The sequence below is a fragment of the Ursus arctos genome, unplaced genomic scaffold, assembly GCF_023065955.2.
Source record: "Ursus arctos isolate Adak ecotype North America unplaced genomic scaffold, UrsArc2.0 scaffold_9, whole genome shotgun sequence".
NCBI lineage: Eukaryota > Metazoa > Chordata > Mammalia > Carnivora > Ursidae > Ursus > Ursus arctos.
The window spans coordinates 47,092,930-47,111,308 of NW_026623111.1; the positions used below are offsets into that span (position 1 = coordinate 47,092,930).

Sequence of the window (18,379 nt, forward strand, 5' to 3'; positions counted from 1 at the left end):
AGAAGAACAAAATCGATTTTGGGGGCTGAAAAATTATTTCAGCCAAGTTTTTAAACCTCTTTTCTGCCACTATCCTAGAAATATCTTATTCTTCTTTGGTCTTGATTTTTGACCATAATAACCATAGCATGCTATTCTTATAATAGGTATATAATCATATAAGATCAATATGTGACTTTTTACATAAAACATGGTCATTTAGTTTTAAATATTATTTTGAAGGACTAAGAAACATAAAGTTTATTTTCATTTATAGTGATAAGTAAAATTATATTTGTGTATTTTATCCTGTATGATTTTGAGAAATTAATTTAGGAGGAAAAGTAGCAAAAATGGAAAACCTTTTCTATTTAACTATTAATATTTCCTTTACATCTTCTGAATGTGTACTTCAAAGTAAATTGGTTATATTCAGTAACAATGTAAACCAAATTCAGTACCAGATAAGTTAAAAAAAAAAAAACTTAATCAGACTCTGTGCTGAGTGCAAAGCCTGCCCTGGGGCTGGATCCCACGACCCTGAGGTCATGACCTGAGCTGAAACCAAGAGTTGGACGCTCATCTGACTGAGCCACGCAGGCGCCCCCACATTTACTATTTTTAAAAGGCCTGTGAAAAAATATGCTTCCCCTTCCCCCCAAAAAAGAAACAACTAATTAACAAAATGCTAGCGGACACTGTTTGGAAGGAGTGATATGGATTTCCCCCTCATGGGTATGAGTTCTTTAAATAACTTAAAATATGTATTTATATTCTCATATTTTTCTAGCTATAATATATAGAAATAAAAAGATATATTTAAAAGTAATGTCCTCAAAAGGGGTGGGTAAAATACACACAAACATACGCATATCCTTTATACTTTATCAAGGCTGTTAACTTTTAATTGTCTATATAATTCCCATAAATTTGACCTTATTGATTTATGATTATTTTGAATTTTACATGGGTAAAACTTCAGTTATATAACTGAAACTTCTTGTTTGGGTGGGGGGGTTCTTTAGATACAGAAAAATTTCTGAAAAATTGAGGCTTAAACATCCACCCACTTAAAGTGGCAAAACTCCAGATGTTTGACAGTTCGAATAAAAACTCTTTCCGTAGCCTTGGAAGTAGTTTTCAGTTTTCCTCAGAGCTTTGGGTATTTGTGGTGGATGTTAGTCTGTCTGTATGCTGCTTCTGCTTCTGATTTTTCATTGTTAGAATACTGGAGAACATAAAGAATAACTAAGTCTTGATTGAAGTCCTCTCTACCAGTCAAGTTTATTGGGTTTTAGTGCAGTGTGAGATTTTTTCTTTTTTCTTTTAAATATATTTCCTGAATTAGGACTGTATGTTAAATTGGTCTGATTTCCAGATGGTGGAGTCTCAGATAAGGTACTTAGTACTGTGTAATGTGAAGCATACCATTTTAAAGATTTCGGTATTGAAGATTTTCTGCTTGAAATCTTACACAAAGTGAGGAAATCAAGCTTCATGTAATGAACTACAGACAATGCAAGAATGGGACAGAAAAAAGAGGAGAAAGCAGAGTAGCAGTGCAATGGAAATCTGATATTTGATATGTAAACTAATCCCTTTTAGTTCTCCAGCTAGATTTTTTTTTTTCACTTGCTCAGAAGCATTTCTTTATTTCCTTCTTTCTGCTTTTTGATCCCACACGCTGCCCCCTGCACAGTTGGAAAGTCCCCAAAGGACTTTGGCAGAGGTCATTTCTCAGAAGCTTTTTAAACTTTGGTTAGAATACATTTATTGATTTTTTTTTTTTTTTTAATGACCAGAGGAGTGAGGATTTTTGGAAGAAGCTTATCTGAGATTCAGTGTCTGGCTTGGCAATCCAAACTCTTTTAAACCTTTGAGAACACTTCATTAGACAACAGATTCTCATCCTTAGTAAAACAGGATTCTGGCATACTGGATTTTCCTTGTAATTGATATCAGCTGACAGTTTGGCCTCATGGATACGGGAGATACAAATCATTTTTCTAGAACTGACAGAAACTGCATAAATATATAAAGATCCAATCATGAGTCTGTAGAATATATTTGGTAGTATGCGTTGGCAGAATAACTTATTCTTAGGCTATTTTCACTATATGTAATAGTTTGAGATTAAACCGTTTTGACTAGAACAGCCATGAAGGGAAAGTACGTTTTTGTGAACTAAAAACCTGATAATTAAGGAGAAGATAATGTTTAAAGAACAAGATCTTTGCATATATCAGAACTTTTGTTTCTTGGCATTTTTATTTTTTTATATATATATATTTTTAAAGATTTTATTTATTTATTTGACAGAGATAGAGACAGCCAGCGAGAGAGGGAACACAAGCAGGGGGAGTGGGAGAGGAAGAAGCAGGCTCATAGCGGAGGAGCCTGATGTGGGGCTCGATGCCATAACGCCGGGATCACGCCCTGAGCCGAAGGCAGACGCTTAACCGCTGTGCCACCCAGGCGCCCCTCTTGGCATTTTTAAAGTTCCTCATTTAAATTTTGAAAATGAAATGAGACAGAACAAGGTATAAGTAATGGGGTGGTTTTCAGAGTGTTCTACCGATAAATGATTTAGAAGTATAGAATATAGGCATATTTTATTGTAAATCAAAGTAGCTTGGTAACTCCTATTACTATCAAATTTGGAAACTATATTTCGGATGCAAATATATGTAATTGTAGTTATAACATAGGCACTTTTGAGGGGTAAATGCACAGATTAAATTGAATGATTGGTTTTTATATTGATAACTTGAAAGCTGTTTCTCAAACAGAGCAAGAAAAAAAAGTTCGTTGCTGAGGAAATAACCCTCCTGGAAACCCAAGAGTCCTTAGGGTTAGAGCAGCAGGCTGCATAGTCCTTACCCAGGAATAAGCTAAAGCATTGGTTGTTTCAGTCCTAGGCTAAACTCAGAGAAAGAGGTGTTTGTGGGTATGCAAGCTTTGAGTTAGTTTTGGATACCTGGGAGAGAATAATGTCCCTGCCTTTTAGTGTGTTTCTAAGCTGAAGACGTATAGCAGAAACAAATCCCTGGGAGAAATGTCATTCAAGTACACGACCTTAGCACATACCTGCTGGGGTGAGAGTTTTGGGGTTATGAATGCCATGGACTTCTTCTGATGAACTGATGCATTAGGACATTGCCATTTCTGTGAGGGAAGAAACAATCTCTGTGTAATTGAATTGCAAATGAAAAGACATAAGTAAAAGGCCTAATCTTTTATTTTGATTTTAATACATAAAAACTCTTTTTTCTATGAAAGCAGTGTCTTTGTATATACTGCTCTAATGCTTGATACTACCCAGTGGCTGGCATATAGTAGATACTAATTAAGGGTTCTTTCTTTTCCCCTTCCCTTTGCCTTCTCCCTATCCTGTCTTACCCTACTTACCTGTCCAATACATTCTGTGCTATCTTCTGCTCTCCTCTGTATGCAAGCAGGCAAACTGTCACCATAATATTTTTTCCTTATCTTCTATTAATTATGACTTCTTTTAATAGTCATCAAAACAAAACGTAACAGGTTCAGTCTTTTATAAGTGAAAATGTTGTGTATAATATATTGATTAAGTTTTCAACATTATTTTGTGTTTTGGATTATCTACAATCCTTTTCCCCAATTAATAAACTATGAGTTGTCTATGTAGTGTATATTTTTAATATCATTGATAGATCTGTTGGCTATTCTAAAAAATACCAATTATATTTTCCAGTGAAGGAGGGTTATGAGTAATTTATTCTAATGATCATGTTAAAGATGAAGATATTAAGGGCTAGAAAAGGTAAGGGATTTTTAATAACAGAATAAGTAGTGGGAATGTTTTCATTTTACAATTGATGTTCTGGTTACACATTTTTTCCTTTCATTCTTCCCTTCTTTTTGCTTAGTTTGCTCTTTTCTTACTTTTCTTTCTTCTTAGGTTTTGAAGGCTATAAATTTACTTTTAAGCACTGCTTTAGCTGTATTCCATTGAATTATGATATGCTCTGATTTAGTTTTTCTCCATTGAAAAATATTTTCTAATTTATCTTCTGATTTCTTTGATACGTGAGATATTTATAAATGTTTTTTTAATTTCCAAATATTTGGGGATTTGCAAAAAAAATTTAAATTTCATTCTGTTTTGATTATACAATCTACTTTTATGATTTCAATTATTTTAAATTCATTAAGGTTTTTTTTTTTAATGACCTAAGAGTCTAGCTGGGGGTTGTGGGGAGAGATAGTAGAATTTCCAGGCAAAAATATTACAGGATTCCCACTGTTCTTATCAAAAGTAAGGTAATTTTTCTGGTATAAACACTTAATTTTTTGGATGCCTGGTCAGTTTCCATAGTCCTGAAACAATTGTTTTTGTCAATTTTGTCCAGTTTTACATTGATATAAAATTGCACCCGAGATACCCTCCTTTATACAGCGGCTTACATTCTTGGGGGCTGAAAATGATCACGTGTGGAAATTTGACACATTGAGGACTAAACTTTGTACTCTTGATTTAAAATGCACCAGAAGTTTACACATCTGGTTGTACTTAAAGTATTGAGGCTAATTTCATTGGAGAATGAGACCTTAGCATAATGTTAGCATAGTATTCAAAATATAATTGTAGAGAACTGCACAGAACAGTTCTTGATGCGTTAACAAGCCACTCTATCTGGAACAGTCTGGCTCAGGAGCCAGTCAGCAACCTAAACTGGCTGATAAGGAAATTCTGTCTGGTGGAGTAGAGAGTAGTGTCAAAAAGATGTTCGTAGTAGAAAATAATGTATTCATCCTGTAGAGGATCTTGAAAAGCCAGACCCTGTGGAAGACAACATGGTGTTTTGTGGATTAATGAGCGGAAATCATCATGGGGAAAATGATGTCTCAGGCGATTCTGGCAGCTCTTTGCAAGGTAGATAGGAGTGGCGATAAAATGGTGCTGTACGAATAAGAAGGTGCTATTCTTGCATCTTGCAATATTCCAAGTATGGGGCCAGTGGTTACAACCTGAAGTGGTGGGAGGCCAGACTAAGAGTAACATGCCTTGAGATCTTATCTTAGCACTATCATCTGATAACCATGATAATCTTTATCAGTTGCACCATTCTAATCTGTAAAATTGTTGGAAATAGAGATGAAAAACAAATTTGAACAGCCTCCTGAGAAAATAATGTGGTGGTACATGATAATGGTTATTGATATGGAACGAAAGTAGAACGTGTTTGAAGATAACTGGTAGATTGAGAAACTGAGAGGGAGTAGCTGGAAAAATGATTTGAATATCATAACTGAATAGCATTAGAAAACCTAGTTTTTTTTTTTTTTTTAAAGATTTTATTTATTTATTTGACAGAGATAGAGACAGCCAGCGAGAGAGGGAACACAAGCAGGGGGAGTGGGAGAGGAAGAAGCAGGCTCATAACGGAGGAGATGTGGAGGTGGAATGTCATAAATGCAGTTAATGTGTCTACTGAGTTTTGACTCATATTTTCTCATTTAACTTCCAAATAATTGGAAATGATAGATGGAAGGCTATATACTTCTTTTTACAGATAATAAAATTGTGACACCTAATATTTAACTGTTTAGTTCTAAAAATGATTTAAAGACTCTCATTGACCAAAAAAATATATATTACCTTAGAAATAGTTCACTAATTCGCGGTATTTTTAAAAAATCTCAGTTTCACTGATCTTTAAAACAAACCTGTCATGTTAGGTTGCAAACGATCTTTTAACTGACACTAGAGTGAACTTTTTATTATTTTATTTTATTTTTATTTTTTAAAGATTTTATTTATTTATTTATTTCTCAGAGAGAGAGAGAGAGAGAGAGAGCACAAGCAGGGGGAACAGCAGGCAGAGGGAGAAGCAGGCTCCCCACTGAGCAGGGAACCAGACATGGGGCTCAATCCCAGAACCCTGTGATCATGACCTGACCTGAAGGCAGACGCTTAACTGACTGAGCTACCCAGGCATCTCTAGAATGATCTTTTTATTTATTTATTTATTTATTTATTTATTTATTTAATTTTATTTATTTTTTAAAGATTTTATTTATTGACAGAGAAAGACAGCCAGCGAGAGAGGGAACACAAGCAGGGGGAGTGGGAGAGGAAGAAGCAGGCTCCTAGCAGAGAAGCCTGATGTGGGGCTCGATCCCAGAACGCCAGGATCACGCCCTGAGCTGAAGGCAGATGCTTAAAGACTGCGCCACCCTGGTGCTCCTACAATGATCTTTTTAAAGTATGTTTGTGTACGTGAGTTCTTCATTGCTTCCTGAACCTTTACTGAAAAGTTCATTAGGAGATGTAACATAAATACAATCAATGCCTCACAGACCAAGACAATAAAATATATTTTTGTCTTAATTCCAGGCTAATTTTTACTTTGATTTCCTGGAATCTCATTTAAATATTGGAATGCAGAAGTGCCTTCAAACAATAATCAGTGTTATGAAATTCTGAGATGATTATTTCCGAAAGAATTCGTTTACAGAAACATACTGTTTTTCATTATAAACATCCTCTTTTCAAATATGGACAGTGGTAGTCAATATAATGCTGTTTGAGAAGCTGGAAGGTATAGACTGAATTTGGATTACGTGCATTCACATTCTGGCTTTGCCACTCAATGTTTCTGAATATTTATTTGTAAAATAAACATGGTAATGTTCATACTAACCTCAGAGGAATTTCATAAAGGTTAAGTGAGAATATAAAGTCCTTAAAACCTTTAAAAATTTAAGATTAAAGGGGAATATAAAATGTCCAAAAATATGAAGTGTTTAAAATTTAAAAATAATACAAAAAGTGTCTGGAAAATATAGTCAAGTTTCTTCTCTCTCTTTCATTCTGTTCTTACCCCTCAACCACAAGGTAAAGATAAACTCTGTGGATGCTGTTTTTTTCTGTTCAGTTCACTCCTGAATCCACAGCAACCAAACTGTGCCTGGGCACAGAGTATATTTGATGAATGAATGAATGAATGTTACTCTACTTTTTACACTTGCTATCTTATGATTAGAAAATTTGTTTCGAACATTTATCTTTATTATGTATACCCTTTTTTGTAGTTGGTAAATCAAATCTTATAATTTTATTTTCCATTTTTGCTGTCTTATATATCTGCTTGTTTACAAGATTTTTTCTAAAGGATGGATTAATTTAACTTTTAATTTTTAGTTAAAGCAATCTAGTATTCAGGTATTTCCATCTGATTGGCAAGGCATAGAGTGAATTGCAGTAACTGCTAGTGGATGTCACTTTTGAATGGGTGCTGAAAATATGAAGATATAAACACACCAGATTTTCTATCCTTTCTGAGTGCTTTCCTTCGAAGTAGTCAAATTGTTCGAATAATTATTCTGGTAGCTTCTTTTAAGAAAACCTTTTAGAGCAAGTTTACTAATTGGACAAGAAATTCAGGCTAACACTGTATGCTGATAGAAGTGTATCACCTGATATGATACCTTTTCTTCCCTTCTGTTTGGTTTTCAGTTCCCTTTAGCCATGTAGTCCCCTTTTTCCTCCTCTGTGATTTACGTCCGACCTGGTCTCCTTCCCCTTAGGAAGCTGTCACCCTGTGTAAGCTTGTTCTTCCGTTAGAATTGTCTGCTGTCTGAGTGGTCTACTAACTCTGAAGTGCCTGAAGGGGCAATAATTGGATGAAGGACTGAAACACTGAATAGCCAAATTGTAAATTGAAGATTCTCTGATGTTCTGAACAAAGAGAAAATGGACCTATAAAGATAGTTGTACAAACCAACTCAAAGATACATAATGGTGCATTTTTGTTCTTGGTCTCAATTCATGTGAGGCCAATACAGACAGTTTCCAATAAATACTTATAATTTTTTTTAAACTACAAAGAAAATGTTTTGTTTACCCAGTCAGCATTTTTGAGGCCCTGTTAAGTGCTTGGTTCTTCCGGGAGGGGTAATACCAACTGAAGAAGTGGTCAAAAGTCTCTTTTCTGAAGCAATTCACAATACAGTGTACAGGTGCAGCCAAATAGAAGAATCTACACAGGGGTATGGGAGCATCAGGGAACACAGGATTGGTTCTGTCTGTGGTGGAGTTGGTTTGGTGCTGTTAGGGAGAACTTTGTGGAACAGGTCGTGTTTGGATTTCAGAATTTATTTTCTAATTGGGAGAAACAAAATCTACCGGGTGAGGATATTTCTAGGAGAGCCTGCACTATCATTACCCATGATTGTTCAGACATGTAAAATATTTGTAAGATTGGATAGGCTTATTCTTCAAAAACCGGGATACAATACCTTATGTGTACAGCCAAGAAATTGCCTAAAAAATTGCTCTCAGTTGCCTATTCAAGTAGTCAGGCATATACCATTCAAATACAGAATGGATTGTTCTTGTGATACAAAACCTCACTAATTGGGCAAATATGGGTGGGTACTCACTAGGAACAATATAGTTTAAAATCCTCAAACAAAATCTAATGCTTTTATTAGGAATATTATTACACTAATTTGTTTTCATATATATCTGATGGTAATCAATAGTGATTCTATAAAGGAGAACTTAATTTTAGTTTTATGCTGTTGAGGTTCTGCATATATCTAATTCCTTATCCATTTGGGGACAAGGCTATGGAATAGATACGAGATTTTGTCATTGATTTGGCACACAGAAGATTACTTAACCTTTGCTAGTAGCATACTACTACTAATAGCGTAATAAATACTAAGTATCATAGTAATTAACTAATGCAGCTGATGCTCGTTTAAGGCACTTAAATGGACTCACTAGGAAGTTCAAAACTTGATGTGACCAGGGCAGGACCACTAGAAAATACTGAATTCCCAAAGAAAACTCTATGAAGGACATTATTATTATTATTATTTTTTTGGTAAAATATCTGGCGTGTTAATGTTAGTTTAATAATAAAAGAAATAGAAAATATTATGGCAGTTTAAAGAAAATGAAGACTAACAATCATCCCTGTAAATACACCACTTAAGTAAACTCTCATTTTTTTGTTTATTCCTTTTTGTTATTTTCTTCCTATTATTTTAAAAATCTGAATCTGTTTAAATTATTGTAATCATGGTCTCTGTCTATGTACATAAATACACAGAGCACATATTTGTATATATGATTAAGTGGCATACTTTGTATTAAGGTGTTTCTCAATTTTTTTTTTCCCCACAGCAGTTTTAATGGTAAAATTGATTAAACACATCCCAGGATCTTATTAGAAGTATTTGTTTCAGGGCCATCTGGGTGGCCCAGTCAGTTAAGTGTTGGACTCTTGATTTCATCTCAGGTCATGATCTCAGGGTCCTGGGATTGAGCCCAGAGTTGGGAGGCTGGCTCCGCCCTGAGCAGGGAGTCAGCTCAGGGATAATATTCTCCCTCACCCTCTGCCCCTCTCCTGCTCATGTACGTGCTCTCTTTCTCGTGTGCTCTCTCTCTCCAAAATAAATAAATAAATCTTTTAAAAAATAAGTAAATAAAAGAAGATGTAAGTTATTAAAATAAGCTCTATGAGTCTAAGAAATTTTCTGATTTCTTGCAATAGACACATTTTTAAAGATTTATTTATTTGAGAGAGAGAGTGTGAGTGGAAAGAGCAGAGGGAGAGGAGAGAGAATCTCTAGCAGACTCCCCATTGAGCATGGAGTCTGACCTGGGGCTTGATCCCAGGACCCTGAGATTAGGACCTAAACTGAAATCAAGGGTCGGTCGCTTAACTGAATGAGCCACCCAGGCATACCTTGCATCTTTTTTTTTTAATACAAAAATATTTAAATTCCCATATCCACCAAATTCATTAATTATTCCCAGTGAGTGATACAGTAAATTAGGTGGTTGAAGATGTGTCAGAGGTAAATTGAATTTCATTTTTTATACCATGGTTCTGTTGCTATATCCCAAGCATTGGAAAAAAGGCACTTGACCAATAATAAGAAATACATAAATATACTCAAATAGTCCTAAAAGTATAACCATAAAGTATTATTTTTTCTCATCATCTAATGTATTTTTTTTTTTACAGAAATGTTTAAATGTTCGGTAAATCAGAGGAAAAGAACATGGACTTTTAGCAACTGAAGAGCAAATTAAGGTAACTACTAGATAATTTTTGCCAGTCGTAATTGTTAGTAATTTCAAAGTGTATTTAATATGTTTCCATTCAAGTTAGTATATGTTTTTATGAGGATCATATTGAAAATTGTTCAATGAGTTACTTAAATGGAATTGTGTATATTTTTGGGAAAATAAAATTGACAATTCTTGTGGACAAATATGTAAATTTAAATATGTAAATTTATTTGTCCACAAGAAATGTCAATTTTATTTTCCCAAAAGTATACACAATTCTATTTGAGGAGGTATTCTGTAGCTAGATGAACAATAAATGTGTTATTAAAAATAATTTATATTACATATATTAATAATATAAATGATTTCCATCTTCAGCAAAACATTTGAAGGCAAGTAGGCCTTTATATTAATCAACCAACAGTAAAATTGGACTTTCCTTTCTTCTTGAAGTTACCGTGTTAATTTCTGTAAAGTTACTTCGTAATATCTAGAATATAAATTATTATAAACATACTGCTTAAAAGCAGAAATACCAATTTTCTTATTCACATTAAATCATGTTCATTTAATTTTGAGTTGATATAATGGTATGTATTATAAATTATTATAAGTCTGTTTTCAAAGATTCTGTACTTTTTACTTGAAGAGTACTGAGTGATTTAAGACTATAAAAAGACTATAAAAATATTGCAGTCACTTTTGTAGGGACTAAAATTCCCAATTGATATTCCTCCTTTTAGATATTTTTGTCTTAATTTCTTTGCCACTACTTTCTTCAGCATTCACATGGGCAAACATTATTTCCTATTTCCCACAGTAGATATGATTGAATCTACTTTATTTGTATTTACTAGCTTATCTATACATTAACATATAAATTTTGTAGACATTCTTTTTTTTTTTTTTTTAAGATTTTATTTATTTATTCGACAGAGATAGAGACAGCCAGCGAGAGAGGGAACACAAGCAGGGAGAGTGGGAGAGGAAGAAGCAGGCTCATAGTGGAAGAGCCTGATGTGGGGCTCGATCCCATAACGCCGGGATCACGCCCTGAGCTGAAGGCAGACGCCTAACCGCTGTGCCACCCAGGCGCCGCATGTAGACATTCTTTTACTATGTTGAATACGAAATGGATTTTTGGTACTTAGTGATATAAATTAGTTAAAGTAACAAAAACAGACCGATTCAATCATCTTTTTCAAAAAATTCAGCCAGGCAAGACTTAGATATGCTTGCTCTGGAGAAGTTAAATGCTGGTGGAAAAGATACGAAACTCTATAGAATAAATTACCGTATATATTTTGTAAGAGTCACTGACAAAGTGTTAAGGAAACAAAAGTGAGAGCAAGTCACTTTTGCTAGAGGCTCTTGAAATCCTCATAGAAGTTATGAAATTCACTGCGGGGTTGTTGAGGCAGAGAAGGTGAGGTCATGCATTCCAAGCCAACAGAAGAGCTTATGAAAGAGTGCACAAAGGAACAACGAATGGCCATTGAAAGATTGATATTTCTCATGTTGCTGAAGGATTACTCATGTGGTAGGACAGTGTTAGGAGATGAGTCTGGAAAAGTAGGTTTGGAGCAGCCCATGCAAGTATCATGTTTGCTGGACTAGAGCTTAATTTTCCAGCCAAGATGTCTCCAGAGTGCTTAAGGGTATTTATAGGGTTGTGAGAAGAAAATTTCAGATCCTCTCCTTGATAACTCATTTTCATTACAAAATATAAGAAGGAATTAAGACCTTATAATATTTAACATAACCACTGCTACAGGCACCCAAATATGAAGTTTCTAGAGGATTCATGGGGTTTTTTACAGTGTTAAATGATTAACAATGTTTGTTTCATTGTTTTTTAATTGTGATATAATTTATATACCGTTAATTTGCTCTTTTAAAAGGTATACAATTCAGTATTTTTTAGCATATTCACAAAGTTGTGTAACTATCAATACTATTTAATCCAGAACATTTTTATCTAGATTATATCCATGAGCAGTTAGCCACTTTTGCCTTTTTGCCCTGGTCCCCTGGCTACAGCTAATATACTTTCAGCTTTTATGGAGTTACCATAAAAAATGCAATCATACAATATGTGGCCTTTTGTACCTACCCTCTTCATAGTGTTGTTAAGTTTTACCCTTGTTCTGTGAATAAGGGCATAATTTCTTTTTATGTCTGAATAATATTCTGTTATATGGACATACCATATTTTCTTTATCCATTTATTAGTTGATCGACATTGGGTTTTTTTTTTTAATACTGTTTGGCTATTATGAATAATGGCTGCTATGAACGTTTGTATATAAGTTTTTATGTAAGCATATGTATTCATTTCTCTTGGATATATACCAGTGGTATAATTGCTGGTTCATACAGTAACTGAATGTCTTATCTTTTGAGGAACTAACAAACTGCTTTCCAAAGGGCATGCACCATTTCACATTTTCACCACTCATGTGTCCTGGTTTTACCCTATCCTTGCCAAAAGTTATTGTTATTTTCATTGTTATGTTTATCTTTTGGTGTTGAGTTATATAAGGTATTTATATATTTTGGATACTGACCTTTTATTGTCTGTGTCATATACAAATGTATTCTCCCATTCAGTAGTTTGTCTTGGTTTTGTTAATTATTTCCTGTGCTTTGAAGATGCTTTTTTTGAAGATTTTATTTATTTGACAGTGAAAGCACAAGCAGGCAGAGCAGGAGAGGGAGAGGGAGAAACAGGCTCCCTGCTGAGTAGGGAGCCCAGTGTGGGGCTTGATCCCAGGACCCTGGGATCATGACCCGAGCCAAAGGCAGACGCTTAACCAACTGAGCCACCCAGGTGCCCCTGAGAGATTCACTTTAAAGTTTGTGTATTTCCATATTAATTTATGATCAATTTATGTCAATTTTTATTTGCTAGATTATTTTTTAAAATCAGGATTATTTATGTATAATTAATGTAGAGTAAAATCACTCTTTTTAATGCAGGATTCTGTTTTGACAAAGAGATAAGGCTGTGTAAGTACCACCAAAATCAAGATAGAGAACATATCTGTCGCCCCTGGAAATTCTCTTGTGCCCTTCTGTCATTCCCACCTCCCACCACTACAACCCTGAGAACCTCTAACTTCATTCTATTTTAGTAATGAAATACAAAACCAGTCCTGAGAGAAAGCAGAGCAAAGAGGTGAAGTTTTAGAGGCAGACACTATATATGACCTTGGAGGTGTTGCTTATCCTCTCTGGACTTCAATTTCCTTATTTTTAATATGGGGTTAGTAAAATTATGTACTGTATATTATTTAAAATATAGCTAGTCATATCTAAGCACTTACAGACACTAAGTGCTTGTAAAATAAACTATAATTTTTTGAACCTCAAAGGAAGGATGTACTGGAGAAAATATTTTTTTTCCACAGTAAATGACTCTGAATGAATTTTTATCCATTAAAAATACCCATCCAATAAAAAATATTTTACCCATCCAATAAAACATATTTCATTTATTTATTTGACAGAGAGAAAGAGAGAGAGAGAGAGAGAACACGCACGCACACGCACAAGCTGGGGGAAGGGTAAAGGGAATAGGAGAGAATCTCAAGCTGACTCCGTGCTGAGCACAGAGCCTTACGTGGGGCTCAGTCTCACCACCCCTGAGATCATGACCTGAGCCAAAATCAAGAGTCGGATGCTTAACTGACTGAGCCACCCAGGTGCACCTCTTTGAATGGATTAAAGCACAAAATGTCAAATCAAAGTTTTCAAAATAAGTAAAAATAAATAAAGTAATAAATAACAATAAGGACCTTTCAAAAACATCACCCTCAGAAAACTTTTGCTTAGTAGCTCCATTCTTCCAATTCCTTGGGCATAAATCCTTGGAGTGAGTCTTGAATTGTACACATTGCACATCCATCAGCACATACTATCTGACTGCTTCTGAACATCTCCTTGGCTGCACAGTCCCCTGTTGCCTAAAGAATTACAACAGCCTTCATTTTTCCTTGCTACATCATTTTCACTGTACGACACTCAGAACCCTGTTCCCTTTTTAGTCTCCTCTGCATTCCAGCTACCCTGGCTTCATTGCCATTTGTTGAACACACTAGGCCATTCTACTTGGGATCCTTAGCCTATTGGTTCCTCAACCAATCACCATTCTCCCCATGCTTATTTCCTAGGCTTTAAATAGCCTCTTCTCATGGCAGCCTTACCTCAACATCATATTTAAAATTGAAATTGCTTGGCGGTACCCCTCTGCATTCCTCTCCTTTATTTTTCTCTAGACATATTACTGTAGTACATACAATTTTGTTCATTGTCTCTTCCCATTAGTTGATATAGTCTAAATATTTTCTCTTTATAACATCCTTTTAAGTGTCTTTTATGTTGGACAACTGACCTTGATCATGGATTTTAGAAAGGTTTGAATATTAGACAGGTAGAGAGACAATGTGGGTGATTGCAGCTACAGGCAGGAGGATTATCTAGGAAATATTTGCAATAACTCAGGTGAGGTATAATGAAGACCTGGTTTAAGGCAACAACCCTGGGGATTGAGTGGTAGTAATACCTTTGAGACTGTTTAGAAGGTAAATTGACAGGTCTTAGTGACTGATTGCATTTCAGTAGTGAGGGTTGAAGTCTTGGTGGGTTGAGACTCAGGTTTGCAATGGCAACCCAGTGGCTGGTGGCACCATTTGCTGAGCTTTACAGAGCAGGGTTCTTTCTTTGTGTGTGTGTGTGTGTGTGTGTGTGTGTGTGTGTGTGTTTAACAAAAGTATTAATTTTTTTTTTACAGAAATAACATCCAGAGGTATGTGTTAATTTTTATCTTTAGATAGGAGTGATCTCTTTAATATAACACCTTGAACCGAGGGTCATTAATTGTCTCATTTACCATTTTTTTATAGAAATTTTTAAAAAAAGTTTTGGTTTGCTATGAAATTACATTTTCTAATTAATTTCAAAACCAGTCAGAAAGTGCAGGATGTAAAAACTGGCCATGGGCAGAGTAAAAGCACATTAATTATTCAGACAGTCAGCCTTGCTAATTCCATTCTTGGAGATATAGTGGCTGTCAGAATCTGTCAGCTGTAGAGTTAGTGCCCTTCAGAATTTACATGCATAAATGGTGACCTTTGGAAATTTGCATAAAGATAAGTCTGGCATTCAAATGATAGCTGCCAGTCAGTTGAGCAAAGCAAAAGTTGTCAGCCACTACTTAAACCACAGAATGGGCATGAAGCAGTAAAGAGCAAATGGAGTATATACAAAACAACAGGTAGTACTTTTTTCACTAAAAATGAAAGGAAAACTTTTTTTTAGAAGATTTTATTTATTTATTTGAGAGAGAAAAAGAGAGCATGAACAGGGTGAGGGGCAGAGGGAGAAGCAGGCTCTCCACTGAGCAAGGAGCCCAAAGCGGAACTCGATCCCAGGACCCTGCGTTCATGACCTGAGCGAAAGGCAGATGCTTAACCGACTGAGCCACCCAATCGCCCCAAACCTTTTTTAATAGAGTTTTACAAAGGCTTACATGAGTTACAACCGATAACTTAGTATCTTTGGATCAGTATTTTCAGTAAACATAGCTTTATTCACCAAACATTTTTGTTAATACTTTTATATCTTAAAAGTACTCAATTAAATTTTAATCATTTAAAAATGTTAATTAGATTTTATACTGTAAAATTGATGCATACTCATTATAGAAAATTTAGAAAATATTGTAAAGAAAGAATACTAATATTACCCATAGTCCCACATCCAGAGGAAACAATGATCAGCATTTTAATGCATATTCTTAGTTAGCTTTTATATAAACAAATAACATACACATATGAGGATAAAAACATGTTTAACTACCTTTTTACTTTTACTAACTACCTTTCACTACATTTTACTTATCATAAATACTACTGAGATATATATTTATATACATCTTTTTGTATATAAGTGATTATTCCCTCAAATAGATTTTCAGTAGTAGACTTACTAAGTCCTAGTGTCTGACTCTTTTTTTAAGGCTTTTGATAGGTTTTGTTAAAATTTCCTTTCAACTTGTGCTTGTATAAGCTGTCAGTTTGCTTGTATCCTCATCTTCTTCCTTTAATCATTTTTCAATGTTGTATTTTAAATGTCTGATAAAAGTTTGCCATTTAGGAAATTAAAACCTATGTAAGGCAGAAAAATACTTATGATTTAAAAATTCATATTTTTCTTTGATTATTGTTACAAATTTCAATTTCTGTATAAAGTAACTTGTCATTGCTTACCTCACTCATAAGCCTAAAACTAAAACATTCACATTTCAGAACAGTGCTGAATACCTAAAACTAAAGGAAAAAAAATAATACAAACAAAATTTTAAAACTGTGAGCATTTAAAATAATTACACATAAATTGTGTGACAAGAGACACCGGCGATCAGAGCAAACAAAGTTCATTCTTCATCTCCTGTCTTTTTTTGTAGTCTCTGCCTGTTTTTAACACCATGCCTTTTCCTAATGTGGCAAACAAGGTAGTAACCACCATCATTTTGGAATGCAAACAGAGCTCCTTCAGTTTTTTCATCTTGAAAGTACTTTAGCTCAGTACTTTTAAGATAAAACAAAAAGACTAGTTGAGAATGAACAGTATGGATGTATATACAGCTTTTTAGTTTTGTAGTTAACCTTGAATATGGGTGGTAAGTGAAAAGTGCTAGTCCAATCAAATCTCTAAGAGGATTGTGATGTTCATGTTCTCTTATTATTTTTTATGAATAAACCCTGAATTAGGAGTGGCCTGGACAGAATCTTGTGTCCTGATCTTTGTACTTTACCAGATTTTCATCTAAAACTGTTCACTACTGCCTTTAATACATGGTGGTGAAAAAATATTACGGTGGTTCAAAAGATTGCTCATTTCTGCCTGAATCAGGGAAGCTATATTGAAAAGAGAGAAATCTGCTCTACGCTATAAGTATTTATAGATCGAGACTTTGTGCCATGGCTAAAAGCTAAAAATCATTTCATTTTTGGCTACTTTTTTTTTTTTTCAGTACAATGATTTGTTCATGACTTTTTAAAGTAGGCATATGCATTTAAAACTTTTTATTGAATACATATGTTTAAAATTAACCATTATAAATATTTGAGGAATTTTAACAAATGCATATACATATACAACCATCTCTGTTATTTATCTGTTTGTATATCTGTCTCTCTAGCTGTCTATCTATGCTTATAGGTTTTTGTTTGTTTTGTATTCTGTGTGCAATTTTATGAGATTTAGGACTTGTATAGAATTGTGTTTTCATCACTATAAGTCGGGTACAAAATAGTTTTATAACCTAAAAATTTTCTTGTGCTGTCCCTTTGTAGCCATTCCCTGCTTCTGTTCGTAACCCCTAGCAACTGCTCATCTGTTCTTTATTCCATAATACTTCAGTCCATATTTTTAGCTTTTTCAGAATGTCATGTAAATGAATCATACAGTGAGTAGTCTTTTAAGATTGACTTCTTTCACTTTTCGTAATGCCTTTGAGATTCGTCCTTGTTTTTTGAGTGTATCGATGATTCATTTTTTCTTTACGGCTGGGCAGTATTCTACTGTATGGATGTCCACAGTTCATTTATCCACCTGTTGAAGAACATTTGGGTTGTTTCTAGTTTTTGGTGAAAATAATGTTACTATAAATATTCATATGTTGTGTGTGTATGTGTGTACACAAATTTTTGTTTCTCTGAGGTAAATACCTAAGAGTTGGATTGTCAGGTCACCTGGTTAAGTGCACATTCATGATTTTTAAGTTATTTCTGTGTTTTATTTTGTTTTACTGGATTTTGTTCCTGTTTCTATCTTATTTCTATTTTAAGTGCCATTGTTATTACTTAAATTAGTGTTTTGCAGAAACTTGTCTTTTTCAAGTGCTTAGTTATTAATATTTTAATACTAGCCTATGTCAGGACCAGTTTTTGCTGATCTCTGAATTTAGGTAAGGAAAGTTATATCATCCAAGTGGAAAATGCTGCTTTTGAGATTTTTTTCCTTCTGTGATATTTTTTATTTTTCTTTAGTAGTGCGTCTTGTTTTCTTTAGTAAATTACCCTAAAGCAACTAACCACAAAAAACTAAAGCTTAACTGTTCCTGCACTGGATGCAATATTAATCTGTTTTATTCTAACTAAAGCTTATGTGCTTTTTACATAGAAAAGACCCTCAGCAAATAGTTTATAGTAAGTAATAACAAATTTGATTATCTGGCGTTGAAGACCCAGCAGATTAGTAGTACCAAATTACCCAAGGATAGAAATACTAAAAACTAACCATGAAATTTGACAGTGTATTAAGGGT

At 34.3% G+C, this 18,379-nt stretch overlaps 1 protein-coding gene across 8 annotated transcripts in view; it reads left to right on the forward strand.

Annotated features, from left to right (window-relative positions):
- ADGRL3 (adhesion G protein-coupled receptor L3) overlaps nt 1-18,379 on the forward strand; it is a 788,566-nt gene that overhangs the window by 157,868 nt on the left and 612,319 nt on the right. For all 8 annotated transcript variants that reach the window (XM_044387778.3, XM_026508964.4, XM_026508973.4 and 5 more), the window contains exon 2: nt 10,002-10,070. The gene's annotated coding sequence lies outside the window, so the exon portion shown is untranslated. The remainder of the gene's footprint in view (nt 1-10,001; nt 10,071-18,379) is intronic.